General features: G+C 38.5%; 1 protein-coding gene across 5 annotated transcripts in view; it reads left to right on the forward strand.

Annotated features, from left to right (window-relative positions):
- The window catches only part of THRB (thyroid hormone receptor beta), a 151,524-nt gene that overhangs the window by 26,163 nt on the left and 106,225 nt on the right, over positions 1-19,136 (forward strand). For 4 of the 5 annotated variants that reach the window (XM_086851436.1, XM_086851414.1, XM_086851421.1 and 1 more), the window contains exon 2: positions 4,349-4,378. The exons of the other annotated variant lie outside the window; for it this stretch is intronic. The gene's annotated coding sequence lies outside the window, so the exon portion shown is untranslated. The remainder of the gene's footprint in view (positions 1-4,348; positions 4,379-19,136) is intronic. 5 annotated transcript variants of the gene reach the window in all.

Here is a 19,136-nt window from a genome sequence, read left to right on the forward strand (position 1 = left end):
AGAGTGCATGGCATGACTTGCTAACTACTGCAGATACTGGAACTGTGAAATCAAATGGCCTTGAGTCAAGACTGGTGGGGCAGGAAGAATTAAATTAACTTTCTGTGCCAGCAGAGTTCCTTGCATCTTGAGGAAGAGCTTTGCTGAGGGAGGTCAGTGAGATTTTTCCCTGCTGTCTTTTTTTCCCCTCTATGCTTTTTTTACTCCACCTCCACTGACATGCTTTTCATTCTGACTGGGAACTGCTAAACTGAAGAACTGAAAGCCAGACTTACTGAAGCAGCTTTAAGAATTAATTTATCTCCTGGTCAGGATTGCTCATCCCCCACCCCTTTGTTTTTCCTTCCTTGGCTCTGATGGAATAAGAACTCTCTGGCTTTTTCAGGCCTGCTTGGCTTTCTGGGATCTTTTGTGAAAAAGGAAATTGTAGTTACTTTGTTCAATCAGTCTCCTTGTGGCCCTCTGAACACCAGAGCATCCTGCAGGGACTAGAAAAGTAAACTGAAAAAAATTCTGTGGTGAATCTGTCTAGAGGGCTGAATAGATTTCCATCTTTTGGTAACTTTGTTTTTTTCTAAATGAAGATGTGTGTGATGGGTGTGAGGAGCTTGAAAGTAAGTTTTAATAGGATGAATGGGATTTGATGGATAAGAAGAAAAGTATAAGAAGAAAAGTACTGCTCTCATCCCTAATCTGATATCTGTTCAAAGACTTAGGCAGAATATATACTTTATATCTAAATTTTCTGAAGAGCACCTGGATGTCTTTTCTCCTAGTATGTACTGGATAAGTGTTGGATCATATGGAAATTAGTTGTTCTAGCTAATTTGGTATATTCCTTTTAAGGGTTAAACCAATATTCTAGTTACCTTCAGTTTTCCAGTTTCTGCTAAACAGCATGCAACGAAAAAGGTGTAATAGTAATGACTGAAACAAAAAGGAACATTTTTATTTGTACAACTCCATGCAGTCAGGAATTTTCTGTGTGTTAAACTAGGAAATTTTCATCTACATCTATTCTGCTGTCTGATCATTTTAGCAGTATTGGTTTGCTGTGATACAACAAGTCTGTGGTGAGTCTTCCTTAAGAAAAATCATGAAAAGCTTCAGTAGCACAGTACATTGTTTTAACAATCTCTATCAGTAGGTTTTTTAGTGTTAATTAATTATAATAGATAATAATATATAAATAATATATATTATAATATAGAAATATATAATGAATCTGGGAAGGTTCTTAAGTTGTTCTGAAAAAGATGGAACTTGAAAAAAGATGTTGTTTTTTTTTTTTCTTTTTTTTTTTTTGGCACCTGGATTGAAAGGATAATTATAAATACACTGTTGAATTTACAGAGCCTCTTGTCACTGAGTGTGGACAGTTGTCTACTTAGTTTAACTTAATGGTACTGATGTGCCTTTGAGGCAGTCTGGTAGAATCCTCCTAAAGTCTGTCCAAAGTTAACACATTTGGTGACTAGCAACAAGTATAGTTTTTACTGTAAAGAGGCATATGCTTAGCAAAATGACACATCTGAATATTGCAATGTAAATGTCCTCACTTTTTTACTTTTTTTTTTTACTTTTTTTTTGCTTTTTTTTTTTTTTTTTTCCTGTAGCACTCTCCCCCTCCATCTAAGTATGAAGTAGGCATTAAGCATGAAGGCAGTGCAAGCAGTTAACAGGAGATATATTTTAATTTTAAATTCGTTGCCCAGGTATCTGAGGCAGATAAGGCAGGAAGCCTGATAAGTCTTCTGCAGGGACCACTGAATGCTTGAACCTCACCTCGCTTATCCAGTGTTGTTTTGGGCACACTGGAGTGGAGGTTATCTCCACTTGGATAAAAGCCAGATCTCCTGAGATCTTCTAGAAGCTTCCTGCTCCCTACTATGGATAGTAATGGGTCCTCTTGAACAAATGTCTGCTGAGACCTTTGGCCTGGACAGGCAGCAGGGCCCATGAGAACCTGTGACAGGAGGTGCTCATGGAACCTCATTGTAGCTTGTCCTGTTATCAACAGCTAGATCAGATAAGGAAAATTTATGCAAATTTTTTTTTTAAGCATGCTAGGGTTTTTTTTTTTTCTGGGAGTCATAAACCCTGCCAAAGTAAGCTTTCATTCTTCTTTTAAAAGTATGTAGGATGCGTTAAATATGCTTCAAAGCAGCTTGTGCTGAGTGTTTCTAGCATAGAAATACTTTACTTTAAAACTGTGGATCTTGTCACAAGTCCAGGATGACTTTTAGTCTTCTTCAGACTTGCTTCTGTACCTGCTTTATGGTTAAAACAGGCTGGCCTGTAAGACACTCCTATCCCTTCCCAGAAAGAGCCATTCTGGTCCCAGAAACTTTGTGCTGGGGATGGCAGTAGTATTGTGACAGGTGAGTAATAGAGAATCAGGGATCCAGTATGTCCTCAGTTGCACTCTGGCTAGCTTCAATGGCTGTTTTGCATGAGAAAAGTAAGAAGGATTTGGCTCGTGCTGTAATAAATCCCACTCAATCCTATTGAAGCCCTGCATAGCATCCAGTGATAAAATACTTACTGGTTCCGTCCCTTGATTCCTGCATGCAGAATTTTTCTTAAATTACCTTTTGTGGGTGACCCACACCTGAAGCCTGACAGGTAAATGTGAACTAATCTGGTACTGATACATGTTTTTAATAGCTGATTATCAGGGGGAGCTGTAGAAAAACGAAACCTATGAGGATTTTGTGTTTGACTAAGTAATTAAATGACCTTACAGTTATTCTTTTTCCTTTAAAGGTACACATGTGCATGTACTCTGTTGTAGGATATCAGACTTTGTAAATGTCAGCTCTTATGAGCTGACTCACAAAAATAGGATCTCATGGCTTTTCTCAAAATGGGTGGTTAATCCAATGATTTACTGCACTCCAGGAATGTTTCTCTAAGTTTACCTGTTCCATTTGTGAAATAGTCTCATTTTTCAGGACTCTCAAAAATACCAGGTGACCATACTCTAAATGAAGGGAAGAGGCACTTCTGCCATTCTCCTAAGCTTTGTTTCCCTCAGATTGACAGATTCATTCCTAGAAGACTCTGTTTTAACCCTGCTGTCCCCCAAATCACAGTATTTTCACTGTAGAGAAAAGAATTCATCTCTTCAACCATTGCATTGATTGCATGCTTTGAGGTCAAGCTTCGAATTTGTCCTTGGCAAAGATGAACAAGGTCTCTCCTTGTTTTCTCTTCATCTCTAACCATCCTGACTGATAGCTAATGAAGTGTACAGAATGTGCTAGAGGTTGAGATGCTTTGCCTGTGACTCAGCATGATTTTCTCTGCTTTTCAACAAATACTGCTAATAATTGTCAGATTTTATTAGACTTGCCTTTTTGTTTTCTATTTCATGCTGTAGATTATGCTAATTGAGAAAATGAAATAAGAAAAAGTGTGATTTTGTTCTTGCTTACATTGGTGACAAAAAATACCCGTTTACTTCAGAGTTTCCAGAATCCCATTCCCAGTTAAAATGCTTATGCTTGCAGATAGTTCTCCCTGGTTGTAAAGGACTGAAAAAAAGGAATTTCATTCATGAAGGAATGAAAGGTTAATTAATAATTTTGAAGGCCTCAACATTAACTGATTGTTCTGAGTTATGCCTGGACTTTCCCAGAATACTCTTAAAGCTTTTTTTGTTTTTTGACTTTGTGATGTGGGTTGGTAAATTGTTGACAAATGTGTCATAAAGAGTGGCTGAGTTGAAGTAGGTGTTTATTGAAATGGCTCTGTCCTTTCATTATTCCAAACTGCCACTGACCCTACCTGTTTGGAGGGTTGAGCAGAAAATAGCTACTTTTAAAAAAAAACTTCCAGGCTGAGAAACTCTTTGAATGGGCATACTGCAATGCAAACCTATCTTATAATGGGTTATAAGATATAAATATATATTATATTATATTAATATATTAATATATTAGGATATATATTTGATCTATAATAATCAAATTTCCAATAAAAATAATGGGAACACAAACACAAATACTGTTCATGAGATGAGCAGCATGAATTGAAAATAAACCTACTGAATGTGTTTAATTAGCCTGTAGTTTAGGTGGTGAATTGATGAGATCAGTTGTATGTATTGCTATTTCCAAAGTATTTGAAACGTTTGTTCAGAACAGCTAATTAAGATGGCAAATAAATAAAGACCTCTACTCCAGGGTGTTGAGAATGATTAACTCTGCAAAATAACAAACTTACTACAGTTACGTAAAAAGAACCTTTTCGTTTTGGTGTTAACTGGAGTGAAACTGAAATAGTTACATCAGAAGGTTCTTTTTACCAAATGGATCTTTAATATAGATTTCTTTACTCTTTTCAGTGAAAGAACAGAAAATGAAGCTCTAATAAGGTAAGATTTTTTTATTTTTTTTTAATTATTCCACTTTAGTAAGATATTCAAGTTAATTTGAGATAATTTTAACAAGTATACTCAGCATTTTAGGCTAGATTCTGGACCAGTAGATTTCAGCATTTCATTAGTAGATGCCAGTTTGGGTCAGTATGTCAAAGCACAAAAAAGAAAGAGTACAGTATTGCAGAATGAGTCTAACAACATTTAAATTTTTGTTGTTGTTACTGTACCACTGTTTGGTTTTCAGTCATAATAAGATGCCTTCATAGATTTGGAAACTGCCTGTAAGGAATTAACAGGTAAATGTTTTTCAGCAGATGCTATAGGTTTCACTACGCAGATAAGGAAATCTTCATTTTCTTCCAGTTTGAAAATGAAATACTAGAGGATATGCTGATAAAATAAGTAGTTTGGTCACAGGTTTTTGTTTTTTTTGAGATGTGGTGGTGGGAGTTTATGAGTTATTTAGTTAAATAAATAAAGGAGGGGTGAACTCTTCCAAGAGTGAGTATTTCTCCTTACATAAAACATAATTCAGCTGCATTTCGCAAATGGATTGTGTATCATCTGCTAGATGGGCAAAAGGCAGAAGAAGGTGTTTCAATATACTACCACCTGCAAGGGATGTTAAAAAAGTGGTTTTATCTTTCTATTTCTTCCATTGCTAGTGAGGATGCTGACATTCATGTGGTGTGTCACCTAGAAAATGAAGCATCTATGTCAGATAACAAAGCCAGGTGTACAATAGCAAGATATTCTGACAGGCAGCTGAAGTATGAACCTGTTCAGGGCATTACAAAAATATATAGTTACTTTTCTGTCACAGTTAATATTTCAATTATAATAGTCATTCTCAGGATTCCAAGGAAGGGAAATGTTGTTGGTTATTGCTTTTTCCTCCCATGTTTGCCTGGTTTGGTTTTTTGTATCAGTGCTTAAAGTAAAATTTTGCAGAGTTGTTTGCTGGATTTCATACTTCTGTTTCAAGTCAAATGGCTTCCAAATGGAAGGGTGTTCAAAAGAATTTTTTTAAAAGCTGTTGACATCAGTAAAAGTTGATATGTCTGCATAAACTGTGTTCCCAGTTTGCAGAGGAGCATTCGTGGAATAGGGAAGAGGGAAGCTTGAAAATAAAAAGCATTTAAGCTATGCAAAATATAAACTGCTAGAAACCACAAGTGAGTAGAAATGTGAAGTATTAATGGAAAAAACAGTAGTGTTGTGAAAAAGTAATGAGGTGTCATAACAAATGGTGGTGTAAATAGTGGACTATCTTTGCAATTCTTACTTTGTATTGGTACATGGAGAGTATGTGCATCTATTTGCAGCTACAAAGGTGTGTGCTTATATAATACATCTCTGAGACAGCAAGATGCTGCTGGTTTTCATCCAATCAGTGAGAAGGACTGGAAACCCTTCTGGAATAGGGCTAATGAAGCTAAGGAACTTTATAGTGTGTTGAGAACCACATGGGTAGTGCAGGGATTTAGTAAATGCCAGAAGAAATTCCAGTTCTGAGCAGTCTTTGTGCACTGATCTCATCAGCATCCATGATCCAGGAAGAACACAAGTCCTCCTGTCTCTTTACCAGGACTCAGCCATACAAGCACTGGGCAAACGTTGCAAAAATGAATTAAACTTGCTGTGTCTGTAGTTGATCACCCAACACAAGGGAGCCTTATGTGGAGCCCCTGAATGCTACAGTAATACAAATACCTAAGTAATACGCCTAAGTAATATCGCATGACAGCAGTAGTGGAAATTTACTTATTTTGTTTACCAGAGTCACAGCTGGAAGTATTTTAGGGTGTACATTGCTCACTCCTGGATTTCTGCCTTGGCAGTGCCTGCAGAAGTACCAGGTCATTTTTATGTGATTTGACATATGGGCAGTAGAAAACCACCTGCCATCAGCCATCTTTTTCTTTCTAAGTTAACTGCAGTGTTTAGTAACTACTGATCCAGTTTGAGCTAGAATTTATCAGCTAGGTTGAAAATGAAGCTATGCAGGTCACAGTGCTGTTCATCCCAAATTTCCAGGTCATACAAATGGGTGCTACAGAAGCTGGAAAAGCTTGTTAAAGAAGATGTTTGGTGCCTTCCCCTCACATTTGAATTGACTTTTCTCTTTTAGTCTCTTTAGTCAGGAGCTATATCTAGTACACCGCCGCAGATGCTGTGCGATTGACTCAGGAATCCCTGTTTTGGTTTGCCAAGCAGGCAAACTATTTATCTCAGGTAAGAGAATTTTGAGGTGTGATGTGGTTAGTATCTAAAAATATCAAGGGATGTAGGGAGATGGGATAGGGCTCCAACAGACAAAAACATGGCAAGATAAGGAAGAGGAGTTCACGGTGGAATTACGATACCGTGGGTGTAATTAACCATTGGAAACGCTTGGAAAGGAATGTGGTAGATCACTTGGAGTAATTAAATCAAGATTAGATCTGCTTCTGAAATATCTTCTAGTAGAGTTACAAGTTCTTGTGCTTTGTAAAGAAATTGCTGCATGAGGTATTACAGGCTGTGCCAGGCAGGAAGTCAGACCAGATTACCATAAGAGTTCCTCCAGGCCTTTTAAATCCACATCTCCACCAACAAAGGCTCTTATGTGGTACAGGCTGCCACAGAATTTCCAAAATCTGAGGTGGAGCAGGTCACTCTTGTTTCAGTGGTGAAAGGTTGAAAAGTCTTTGAACAGATCCTTGCAGAGATGTGGTGGTGAATGCTCAGTGCTGCTGAGCTTTTTTTTTGTGTGCCCATGAAACAATACTAAGCCAGTTCCTGCCCTTGTCTGATCAGCCCACAAACACATCTTTCTGCATAATCTTCTAATATTTTACCTGATTTATTTAGTGGTTTGCATTTTTTTATTGAGTTCAGTGAAAAACAATAATTTTTCTGTGATGCTTATTGCATCCCTTCTATGATACAAGTAAAGTCCTGAATGAGTTCAGCATTTTCTTCAGTTACTCAGTGAGCATAATTCCATTGTCTTTAACACGAGATCTTCTATAGCCACTCTTAATATCCCTATGTGTAAAAGGGCAGGGGACATTTTTAGCAGATTATGTAGAATTCCTAGGGTAAAATAATCTGCTTTCCCCAAAACTGAAAAAGTAGTAACTTGTGTGTTTGCTCTGGGACTTCCATGGAATACTGAGAGTGGAGGACACTCATCTTTCAGTTCTTTTCACCTATAGGGAGGTGTATTCTTGTCTTACTGGGTAAGAGGCAGCAAATCCTTTTAATAGAAAAGAGATTAAAATAGATCAGAAAGTAATTTTATACTAGAAGAAACACAGTGGTGAACAAGAATAGCCCTGGCTCTTTCTTGTTACTTTGATAAGCTCATTAATTTCACCATTCAGAATTAATCAGGAATTACTGTGCAAAATCTTGCAAATGGAAAAATCCATCAACTTGAGCTCAGAATTATGTCACCCTACAGTACTTAGGTTGCATAGCTTTTGTTACAGAAATGTTCAGTGTAATTCCACAGCAGCATGACAAGAAGAACAGCTAAGAGTTTTCCTGGCCATATGTGGGGATAAAAACTTAGTCAGGAAAGTTTTCATGTAATTCTAGCTCTGTAGAAAGATCTTTGAAAAGGCTTTTCTATAAAATTATCCAGGGTAAATTCAAGAGTGAGCCCAGGAATGTTAGAGTATATTTTTTCCCCCAGAATACCTGATACCCAGCCTAACAGCAGGTAGTTTGCACTTGGTACCTGACCATCCCTACTGCTCTCCCTCCCTGGACCAACATCTACTTATGGTTTACACATGGCAGCCTAGACCTGAATTGGAAAAAAATATTGGACTAAACCAATAGTAGAACTAAAGCAGAGAAGAGAGATAGTATTGTGTTTGATAAACCAAAGTAAGGTGGTTGAGGTAAGCAAGTTTGCGTCCCTCCACGTGGAGTCTCCACCAGCTTTCATGGACATCCAAGAAAGAGAGAAAGGAAGAAGAGGACAAGATGCTGGAAAAAGATAAAAAAATGGTTAATTACCCTTGCTAGTAGGTTAGGGATTCATGGCTGTGGTGAAAGGAGAGAAGACTTTGGTTAGTCAGGAATCAAACATGTTTGCTTGGTTGCTATGCAATAATAGTTGTGATTTTTTAGCATGAGGTTTCTCTTCTGCACCACGTCTCTTGAAAATATGTTGCATGCCTATGGTTTTCACAAATTCCTGATAGCCATAATACTGACTGTGGAGAGTATTTAAAAACAAACTTCAGGATGTCTCTTTTTCACATGTTTTTGCAACCAGTGAGTCACTCTTAATGGATACTTCAGTTCTGAAAAGGAGTGGAGGAGGCAGTGCCATGGAAGAAAATTGCCCTCTCCATTAGTAATGTATTTGAGACATCGTATTGCTGCTATTTCCTTAGATGTGAAAGCTCATGGCTAAGTCATTTGATGTAAAAGAAAACAGTCTTTTCTACCACAGAAGAAGTGCCTCTACTGGACAGTGGCACACAAGTCTGCAAAATTGACCTTGGTTATCACTGAGGGTTTCTGTGGCATTTCTTTCTGATCAGGCAATTAATGCTGTAAAAGCATTCCAGAAGACAGAAAAGAGCAGTTGTGTTGAGGTCTGGGGAGTTCCTGTGGCACATCTCCAGTGCACTGCTAGTCCCAAATCAATTGTTTGTATCTAAGAACTGCACTTGCTTTAAAAGCTCAGTTTTACTGCACTTGAAACCTCTTCAGTCTTGTTTCCTGCACTCTGCTTACTTAATAACCCCTATACAAGAATCCATGATTTTGCCTGGGTAACTTGCTGCTCTCTTCCAAGAGAGAAATATACTCTTTTAAAAACTTTTTAAATGCCCATGCTAGGCTGGAGCAGAAGTTGGTGTGTAAAGGAGTACCTGGTGCTTACGCTGTGCTCACAGTGTCTGCTCAGATGGGAGCCAGGCATGCCGTGCTCAGTGTCACAGAGCTCTGCAGAAAGTGTCAGTTCAGGGAAATTCTGCTGCCGTGAGAGAACGGGAGCATCAGGAATGTTCTCTCCCGCTTAATGGAAATGTGGCTTTTGGTGACTGGTACATTTAAAAAATAGCAGATTGCGTGTATGCGCTCATTGAGCAAGTCCCACTTGAACATCCCAGTGATGGTCAGGACAGCAGATCCTGCTGTTTGCTGCAGCCCTGGGAGACTGGATGAGGCTCTGGTAGCAGCAGGCTGGTTCAGCATATGTCTGGCTGCTACCAGAAGGGATTTGCAGCCGTACAATTTTTGGTTTTCAGTAACCTTTAGAGGAGTGCATCTGAAAAATTGCCAGGATGGCCAAACAGATTAATTCCCATCAGTGGGAGAGACAGCTGCTCATTTGAGTACATCTGCTTCATTTGACTGTGTGGATCATCTTAGTGGATGGAATGGGCTCCAGAGACCTGCCTGTGGAGAAGAGAGGCAGGTAGGACAACGTGCACTGTGTCAGAAATTCTCTTTGTCTTTGACATTCCAGAAATGGCCTTGCCTTATGGATGTGGTGGAGGGGTAGGTTGTTTGTGTAATTGTTTGACCTTTGCCCTATTGCACATCGCCCCCCTATTTCAGACCTGAGGGATCCTCCATCTACAGAATAGATGAGTTAATTACAGAATATTTCAGATGGCTGTACCCTGCTAATTGTACTAGTCAAAGCCTCCCCACCCCCATGATATATTACTGTGAAAATATGGATAAGAGAATAAAGGTTGGAAAAGTCAGTGTTGGCTGAATAATAGTAGTCCTAATCTCTCTAGGCAATATGTATTCCCTGCCTTTTTTCCTCTCTTCAAGGATTAAACACATGTCTAGAAGCTACTAGGGATCTAGATGGCATTAGCTAGATTTGCTTCTAGGTTATTCTCATTCAGCACCATCCTCAGACCAAGCTTTGGTTCTGTTGTTTCAGTTTCCCCATCTGTGGCTTCAATCCAGTTCTCTTTCTTTAATCACATCCTATGTAGAATGGTCCCACAGCTCTTCTCCACTCTAAGCTTAAGGTCTCAATTGTTGTGCAGGAGATCCTGTGAATGATTTTATTTTGTCATCTGAGGTAAACAGGCAGTAAAAACATACACCGAGGCACAAAATGTTCTCTAATCAGTTATTTGACAAGCGCATTTAATTATTTAGCATAGCTTGTAAAAGTAATGAAGTCCTTGTAACATGAGATTTAACACTCTCCTATTATTTTTTTTCCCTAAGAGGTGGGAAAAGACTGCTATATTTTTGTGTGCAAACTGAGAGCATGAGGCTAATGAGATTTGACTGAGAATACGTAAAAGGGGCTGGAACCTTTCAGTGCTTCTTAAGAGTTTTGCTAATAGGTAGTAAATCCAAGCACATCCCACAGTTAGATAAGATTCTGCCTTTGTTGGCAAACCAGAAGGTGCTGTCTGATGCTTTGCCAAAGCAAAGCAGAATTTTCTTGGACCAGCTGTATTTTTTATTTTTTTTTTTTAATGTTTAGCTTAGTAAGAAGAAAAGCTATAAGTTGCAGTCTTGCTCAAGAGGTATCATTCAAAACAATTTTTTGTAGCATGATAGATTTCATGTTGCTACAAAATAAATATTTAATCCACGCTAATATTTTTGGTTCCCTCAGGCAGGGAGAGAAGTTCCAACTTTTTACTCAAGTAAGTGCAAATGGAATCTAGCAGGAAGTCCAAAGTAAAATGCATGTATATCTGAGAGATTTTTTTAATGGATTTTAGATCCAGCCAGCCAGGATTGATGGCTGATTTTGCTCCTGACAGAGAATACTTTATCTCAAAGTTAAAAAGCCCTTATCCCCAAAAGAGGAAAAGAACCCAAAAAGAGTGTTTTGTTGGTTTGAGTTGTATGGTGAACTAGATCAGTTACAATTACATTGAAAAAAAGCAAAAAACAAGGAAGAAAGGCAGCCTGACATGCTTTGTTTACAGTCACAAAGCTGTTTCAACCATGCCAGCCCAACTCAGGGACTGAAGGGAACAGTCTGGTGACTCCATAGACTTGCACTTACTGGTTAGTTTCTAATTCCATGATCTTATGTCATCCACTGGGGCTTCACTTTGTAGTAGAAAAGAATATTTTGTGCAGGGAATATTTCTTATCTTAACAGCTGCTCTGTCAAGCGCGGTAGCAGAGTTTGACCCTTGGAGGACATGAGTTCTCTGTGGGCTTCCTACGAAAGCTCTCATGGTCCTTGTCAGACAGGAGAATGGGAGGCAAGCACTTGAATTTTGTGCTCCTCCTATTATCTGCAGAGGGAAAAAGGACTAAATGGAGCCCACTTTATTTTTTTCTTCAAATGTGAACCACTGAATGAAGCTCCTACTGCTGTTTTCCCTTTCTGCTCAGAGTCAGTAAGAGCTCTTCTCTGGTACCATGATGGGCAGAGATGTTTGCAATGGATCAGTCTTGAGACAGTCATCATGCTTGCATTTAAGAAAATCTTTCAGGACACATCTACTTGTTAGTGCTCTCTCTCTTTTGATCTGTTAGAAACTCATTCCCATCCTTCTAGCATCAGCATCTTTCATTGTCCTTTCACAAATTAATTTAAAAACCAATCATCCTTTTTTGATTTAATAATCACAGAAAAGAACTAACAGGGGTAAAGGTAAAATAATACAATTTCAGGAGGGAAATTGTGTGTTCTGAAGTGAAACTTGAATGCATGTTCACCTCACAGAAAAGAAGTAGGTTTCTCTAATGTTCACCCAGAAATTAAGGAAAGTATTCCCTTCCATGTCTGACTGTCACAAAGGAAAAGTAGTACTGAATTTTTGCTGACTCTGAGGATGTCAGGTTAAAATTTGTCACAGTCCTTTAGTTGTAGTAGATGTATAGAACAGAGAGAGAATACTATTGAGCAGTTATGACAAGTTTTGACATTTCTGCTTTTCTTTATATTAAGAAGCTAATTGTAGACACTATTAGTCTCACCCCCTGCTTGGGGTTGATTCAGAGAGCCTTACATTTCCGGATACAGAGTGAGTTTGCAAAATGTTAAGACATACAAGACAGTAAAATTTTCAGTGTAGAGCTGGTTTAAAATAAATTGACAGTACTAACCCATGAAGTTTTCCAGGTAAATAACCACAGTGCAGATGTTCACCAGCTCTGATTTTCTTGAGATACAGGATGTTGTGCTTTTTCTGGCCCGAAATTCCATTTCTGAAAACAAATTGATTGGAAAATACTTAGATTTATAGGAGGAGCTCCTGCTTTGCTGGCAGCAAAAGCTAAGTGAAAATGACAGGGAGTGCTCACTTCTTTCTGCAAGTCCTGTCTTCAGTGGGGAAATGGCAGGCTGACCCTGGTGTGCTCCAGCTCTGCGTGGGAGGATTTGATGCACTTTGTTTCCAAAAGCTGGTTGTAGTTGCAGCTTTCACATATGGAAAGAGACAGAGGTTAAACACGGGACTGCTTTAAAAATGTACTAGAATTCATAATTATGTTTAAATTTTATTTTCCCTTGCTTCCTTGAAATAAAATAATTAAAGGAACGTGAAATAATAACAGAAGAGAAAAAGGTGATTTCTTGTTCTTATGGGATCATAAAATCATAGAATGGCTTGGGTTGGAAGGGACCTTAGAGGTTATCTGGTTCCAAACCCCCTGCCTAAGGTAAGGACACCTTCCACTTGACCAGGTGGCTCAAGGCCCCATCCAGCCTGGCCTTGAGCACTTCCAGGGTTTGAACACCCACAGCTTCTCTGGGCTACCTGTTCCAGTGCCCCACCACCCTCACAGGAAATAATCCTAACCAGGTTCCTAAATGCTGGTTCTGATAATATTGCAGTCATTGTATCAAAACCTTTTAGAGCCTCTTAACTTCTTCTGCCTTCCTTAAATTGCCAGTACAGATGCTCCAACTAATTCTTAAATGAAGTGGAAATTGCACAAATAGGAGTTATTTGAAGCTGCAGAATGATTTTACACTCATTCTTATGTAATGAGCTAGAACTGCGCAGCTGACCAAAAACCAGTCCTTAATTCAGAATTCCAGCCTGTTTTTCACTTCAGTGGCTTTGTAAACTTCCCTCTAGTCTTTATGCACCGTTTCATGTGGTTTAACAGAAATTCTGAGAAACAAAAGGAAAATGAACCATGGACATGGAGAAATGTGGAAGGACAGATGAAGTGAGAGATTTCACATTGGAATGGGGCATAGAGAAAGCAGTTCTGTAAGAATGGTTTGATCAAAATGTTTGGGATGGTAAAGTGACATAGAGAAAAAATTTGATTAATTGAGAGAGAATGCATGTCAGGAAAGATGTGATTTATTGGACTGGAGAAGTCTTCCTCGACAATGGCAAGTGGCATAGTTTTCCACATAAAGTGTCTGTCTTGGTTGGGAACTGAAAACTTGGTTGCATAAAGACTAGAAAATAGCAGTGTAGAAACTGTGCTTCTGTAGGTAAGCACTCTTCAAGCAAAAAAACTATTTCTGCATCCATATTCTGACTTGCTTGAGAGAGCTCCATGAATCTGGTTCAGGCTTGGGATATAACCATAAGGTATGTTTTCTCTGCTTGCTCCCTTTTTCCCCTAAATGTTATTATACTGCAGCTTGGCTCTGTCCACACAGTCTGGAGCAGACTGTGTTGTAACTTGCTTTAGCCGCCGCTGAGTTTAACAGCTTTTGGCTTTGTAAGTAATGCCTTAGGAGAACTCTTGCTCATCTGTTCCCTGAGCCAAAGGAAAACTCCTCCAGTAGCTTTCCCAGTGTTTTCTCTGGCTGGAACACATAGTTACCGATTGCTAGGTGAAGATACACTATCTTTAATCTTATTTTTGTATTTTTGGTTTGTCCAGCTGACATATTCTAAGATAACCACTTTAAAGCAGTGAAAGAGGACTTTCACAGAAGATTTTTCTTTTCTTTTTCCCGCACTCCATGTAATTAAACTCTTCCACTGGTGGGAAAAATGTTTTTCCTTGATGTAACTGTGTGAAAAGTAGTTGAATACTGATCCAGTCAGTCACATTTCTGTGCTAAGCACACTATTTCCAATATTTTTCATAACAGAATGACTTTGTTTCTTAGCCCTGTACTGTTTGCTTTCTGATCCTATTGTCATTTAATCTGTTGCAAGAAATGCATCCATTGGGAAATTGTTAAATAGGATCTCAATAAACATTTGGATTATATTTAGCAAGTACAAATCACTAGGAGATATTTGCATATTTATTTGTTGAATCTCAGCTTCCACTTCAGGTTAGATGAGACATAAACAATTATACAGCACCTCTGGCAAAGATTTAGTCTTCAAAGCAAGTCAAAGTAACACTGGGAATTTGGAGGAAGATTTCTGAAGTTTTAGAAGGAACTGTGAAAGGCTTGTGCTATGTTTTAGCTCCATACATTTTATGTCAAGTACGGAATTAATGTTGTAGGCTTTTGCTCTGATGCATCTTGTTTGTTTTACTCTAATATAGCTTTCTAAAAAATATTTGTGGCAGCACTGGTCAGAGACTGCACCTTTGCCTGCATCATTAATGTAAAAATTACCCTAATTTAAAGCCAGCTAAAATATTTCAGGGGTGGCGTGGTGGTTTGTTTGTTTGTTTATTTGGTTTGGGGTGGTTTGTTTGTTTGTTTTTTATTTTCACAGGGTCTATGGATCAGACTCTGCATTGTACTTTGTAACAGAGGCCACAGATAACTGTGATCTGACAGAAAGGTTTTAATAGGTTTTATGCAAGATCCAGAATCAAGAGGCCAGGTACCACAGCATGCTTTTATGCCCTAGCAGAGGAAATACTTCTTTGGATGTGTTCTTGGCCTGCTTCATTTTAGGAGAACCTTTGTGTAAATTATACGTGAAAATTAATGTAATTAATTGTAATTAGTATAGTGTTTATGGTGGATACATGTTCCAAAATCTTGAACAACAGTGCAGGAGACTTCATAGTTTTCAGGAACTGTAGATTTACAGCAGCAATTAGATCATTTAGGCCAACCCTGAATACCTTTTGAACTCTGCATTTATTGTCCATTTGCATCTTTGAAAATCCTCCCACTTATTGACAATTAAATTTGATGCCTTGTTGCTTGTTCAGATGAAAACACTTGGCATGCTCTTTGTTTGTGTCTCAGTGGGCCTTATTTATTTAGTAGCATTGCTGGATTTTAAGTTCTGGAGATAAACCAAAGCATTAAGGGCACAGGGCTTACCTGCTGTTCATTGCTGCTCCTCTCTTGCATGCCTGGATATGCAGGAAAGTCTTGCACTGAAAGTGAGACTGATAAGCTTCCAATTCTGAAAACAAAGTGCTGTTTTTTTTATTTAGTAAAAGACTTGAGATGGAACTTCTCTTGGTACTCTGTTCCTACACATCCACATGCTCTTTGAAGCTCTCTCCTTAATATTTGTCCTATTAAATCTGTGTTGTTTAAAGGGGAAGAAACAATAAAGTGCGTTTTAGGATGTGTGAGCCCTTAATGTTATTTCATACTTTGATGGGAATAATCAATTGGGTTGGAGTCTGTACTTTGATTAGCAGAAAGATATCCTTGTTAAATCTTTGAACTGTATTTTCTTTTTAGCCACATGCTTCTGCAATCATTTCCAGTTTTGCAGAGTATTATATTCAAAATACTATGTTCTGTATGAGGTTCATGTAAACTTCTTTTTTCTATTTCATAAGCATGAGGAGTCATTTGTTAGTATCTAGCCTTGTGTCAGAAAAATAAGATTATTCAAACTGCATTTGTGATCTCTGACATGAAATTCCTCTCGCTACTTCTTTCATTTTCTTTCACTTAGGTAGGCATCCATTTTTCTTCAAGTTCTAGTGAAGCTTCATGTACAAAAATCCCTGCCTTACATTGTAATTACTCTTTCTCTCTCTCTTTTCTTTATTTTTTCTTTTCTTTTTCTTTTTTTTTTTTCCCTGGTGTTTGCAAGACCAATTTGCAATTTTCAGTGGATTAAACTTATAGCTGAAGAAGATGGGGGAGGTTTCCTGTCTTTGACCACAGCTAGTTGCACCTAAGAGAGCTTAGTTCAGGCAGGTAACTGCCTGAACTAACAAGTGGTCAGAGGAAGCCAGCATTTAATGAAAATTTAGAGTCTGGATGCGTTTTGTCTGCGCTATTTATTTTTCCTTGAAGGCAGAGATAAGGAAGGATGTGCAGTGATGCAGGACTGAATGAAAGATAGCAGAGGAGACACCAAGACTGGATGCAGGAACAGAAGGAGATTTACTTTCTTCAGTGTTACCTGATAGATCTATTTTTATATAGAAATGTCACCTGACAGAAGTCAGGAGAGAGAATATCCAAGTAGTTTAGATGCAGCTAGAGGCAGGGAGCAAAAGCCACGAGGGAGTAGAAGAGGCAGTTGAGGTGATCTGAATGCACAGCTGTATATAAAAATAGCAGTTGGAAGGGGAGAGGTCTTTGAGGAAGCTGACCACGTACTGCATGTTGCTGTAATCACAGCATAGAAGCTGGCACTAATTGGCAGTGGAGAAATCCAGTGAAAGACTGATGTGTTATGATGGAGAACTCAGGAGGAAAAAGTGAGAAACAGATGACTGAAAGAAGAGTGACACCAGAAAAAAAAAAGGAGGATAAGATGGAGATAAGTAGAGATTTGAGGCTGAGAAGGAAGAAGGATGTGATTAAAGAACTGAGGACAGCAAATTTAAGGTAGTTGGGCAACACCAGGGAATGAAGTAAAAAAAACCCAAACCCCATGAAAATGGGGTTTCCTAATGGCATGAGAAAGATGCAAGTGTGTGAGTCTGAAGACTCATTTTCTTTAGGTGGAAAGGAACATCTGTCAGCAGACTTTATCTGGGAAAAGAGCAGTGTTTTGTTTTCCAAGACCAAAGAAACACTATGGAAAGATAAAACTAAAAACAGTCCTGGAGAAGAAACTAGAGACAAAGATGTCAGAATCCCTTTTGGAACAAAACAAAGATTAATATATCCAGCCAGAGAAAACTCTCCTAAAATCTGTGGCTGGTGTGTTTTTAGTAGAATTACCTTGGTCTCTGAGAAGGAAGGTGGGTGAATGATAAGCTAATGAGGATGTACCAAGAGGCAAGAGGAACTCAGGGTCACGCAGGCATGAAAAAATCTTCATGCAATGGACATGTCTGTACTAGTAAATTAAATGAGACTAGAAGCAGTCCCTGGACCTGGAAATTAAATGTATCTACTGTTGACTGTCCCTGGCCTAGTTTGGTGCATACTTACGGGAACTCACCTGAACTATTCCCAGGTAAGGTAAGTTATCTTGGGATTGTTCCCAGTAGGCAGTTTGAAAGCAACCAGCCTGTTTTGGAGGGTGATAGACTTTATTAGCATGGCACCTTTCTGTGCCAGTTGGCCTCAACATTCTTGGACATGTTTATTTTGCTTGTAGAAATAGAGCTGTAAATGGCTCAGTGGATGCAATCCCTTAGAAACTTAGGACATCGGCAATATTTGATGCAAGCTGTGACAGGCAGCGAATATGATTTCTTCTTTAAAATGTTGCCGAACTGTGATGTTGATGTGCCACCAGATTTTGTTTTCACAGAGTAGGATGACATTGTACAAGAGTTGGTGATACAAAGTAAGTTTGTAATAAGCATGCGTTTACTTATTTCCATTTAAATATTCTACAAGCGTAAGCAAACATGGGTCATAAATAACACTCCAACTCACAGAAGGGCAGGCTGTGAAATTAAGGAAACAAGGTTGTGTGGTTGGTAAGGTTTGGGCTGGACTAAGAAACCCAAAAATTTAAAAGTAGAGAAAATATTTTTTAAAGTTCTTTAAACATGTGTAAAAACAAGGCAAATCTCCAGACCTAAGCAGATAAGATAAATATGGATCTAGAATCTATAGATCTATGGAATAGGTGTAATGTAAAGGTGATGGAGACATGGAAACTTTGCAGTTAATGTAGAAAAATGTGCAAAATGAAATTTCATGTGTTGTTCTGGATTTTGAATTCAGGAATGATTTAAACTAAAACAGGAACAGCAAGAAAAGCATTGCTGAGAGCCTTTATCTTAGCAGAACAGGCTAGCAAAGTGACACCCAGAGCGTGATAAGATAGTTCCTTGATAAATACAATAAGGAAGGGGCTGGTACAGAGGAAAGCTGGTTAATAAAAATAAACAGTGGTGACACATGAACAAAGTTAGTAACAGATATCAATTTTAGCAGAAAACAGTCAATTGACTCTGAAACTAAAGTTAGATCATTCATGTTTATAGAAGCAGCATTCATCTCAGCTCACATTTTCTAAATGGGTTTGTGTATGTGACCTGTTCTTAACCAGGCACAACATGAGTTTTGTGAGTAGCTTCAGAGATGATCAGGAGGATTTGCACTTTCCTTTCAAATGCCTTACCTTCTGAAGAGCCAAATGCAGCATTTTTGGAAAGGACTGTGCAGGGTATTTGGCAGTTCTCCTCCAGCGTCTCATCAGTCTTTCAGTAGTCATCCTATAGTCATGAATCTTTTCCTCTTCAGTTACAGGATTATACAATCATAGAGTGATTTGGGTTGGGTCTTTCACTAGACCAGGTTGCTCAAAACCTCATCCAAAATGTCCTTGAACAGTTTCAGGGATGGGGCATCCATAGCTTCTCTGGGAAACCTGTTCCAGTGTCTCACCAGCCTCACAGTAAAGGATTTCTTCCTAAACTACACCTACCTTCTTTCAGTTTAAAGCCCTTGTCCTTATACTGCATGTCATTGTAAAAAATCCTTCTCCAGATCTCTTGTAGGACCCCTTTAAGTGCTGGAAGGTGATCT

Source organism: Cyanistes caeruleus, chromosome 1 (genome assembly GCF_971803275.1).
Source record: "Cyanistes caeruleus chromosome 1, bCyaCae1.hap1.1, whole genome shotgun sequence".
Taxonomy (NCBI): Eukaryota; Metazoa; Chordata; class Aves; order Passeriformes; family Paridae; genus Cyanistes; species Cyanistes caeruleus.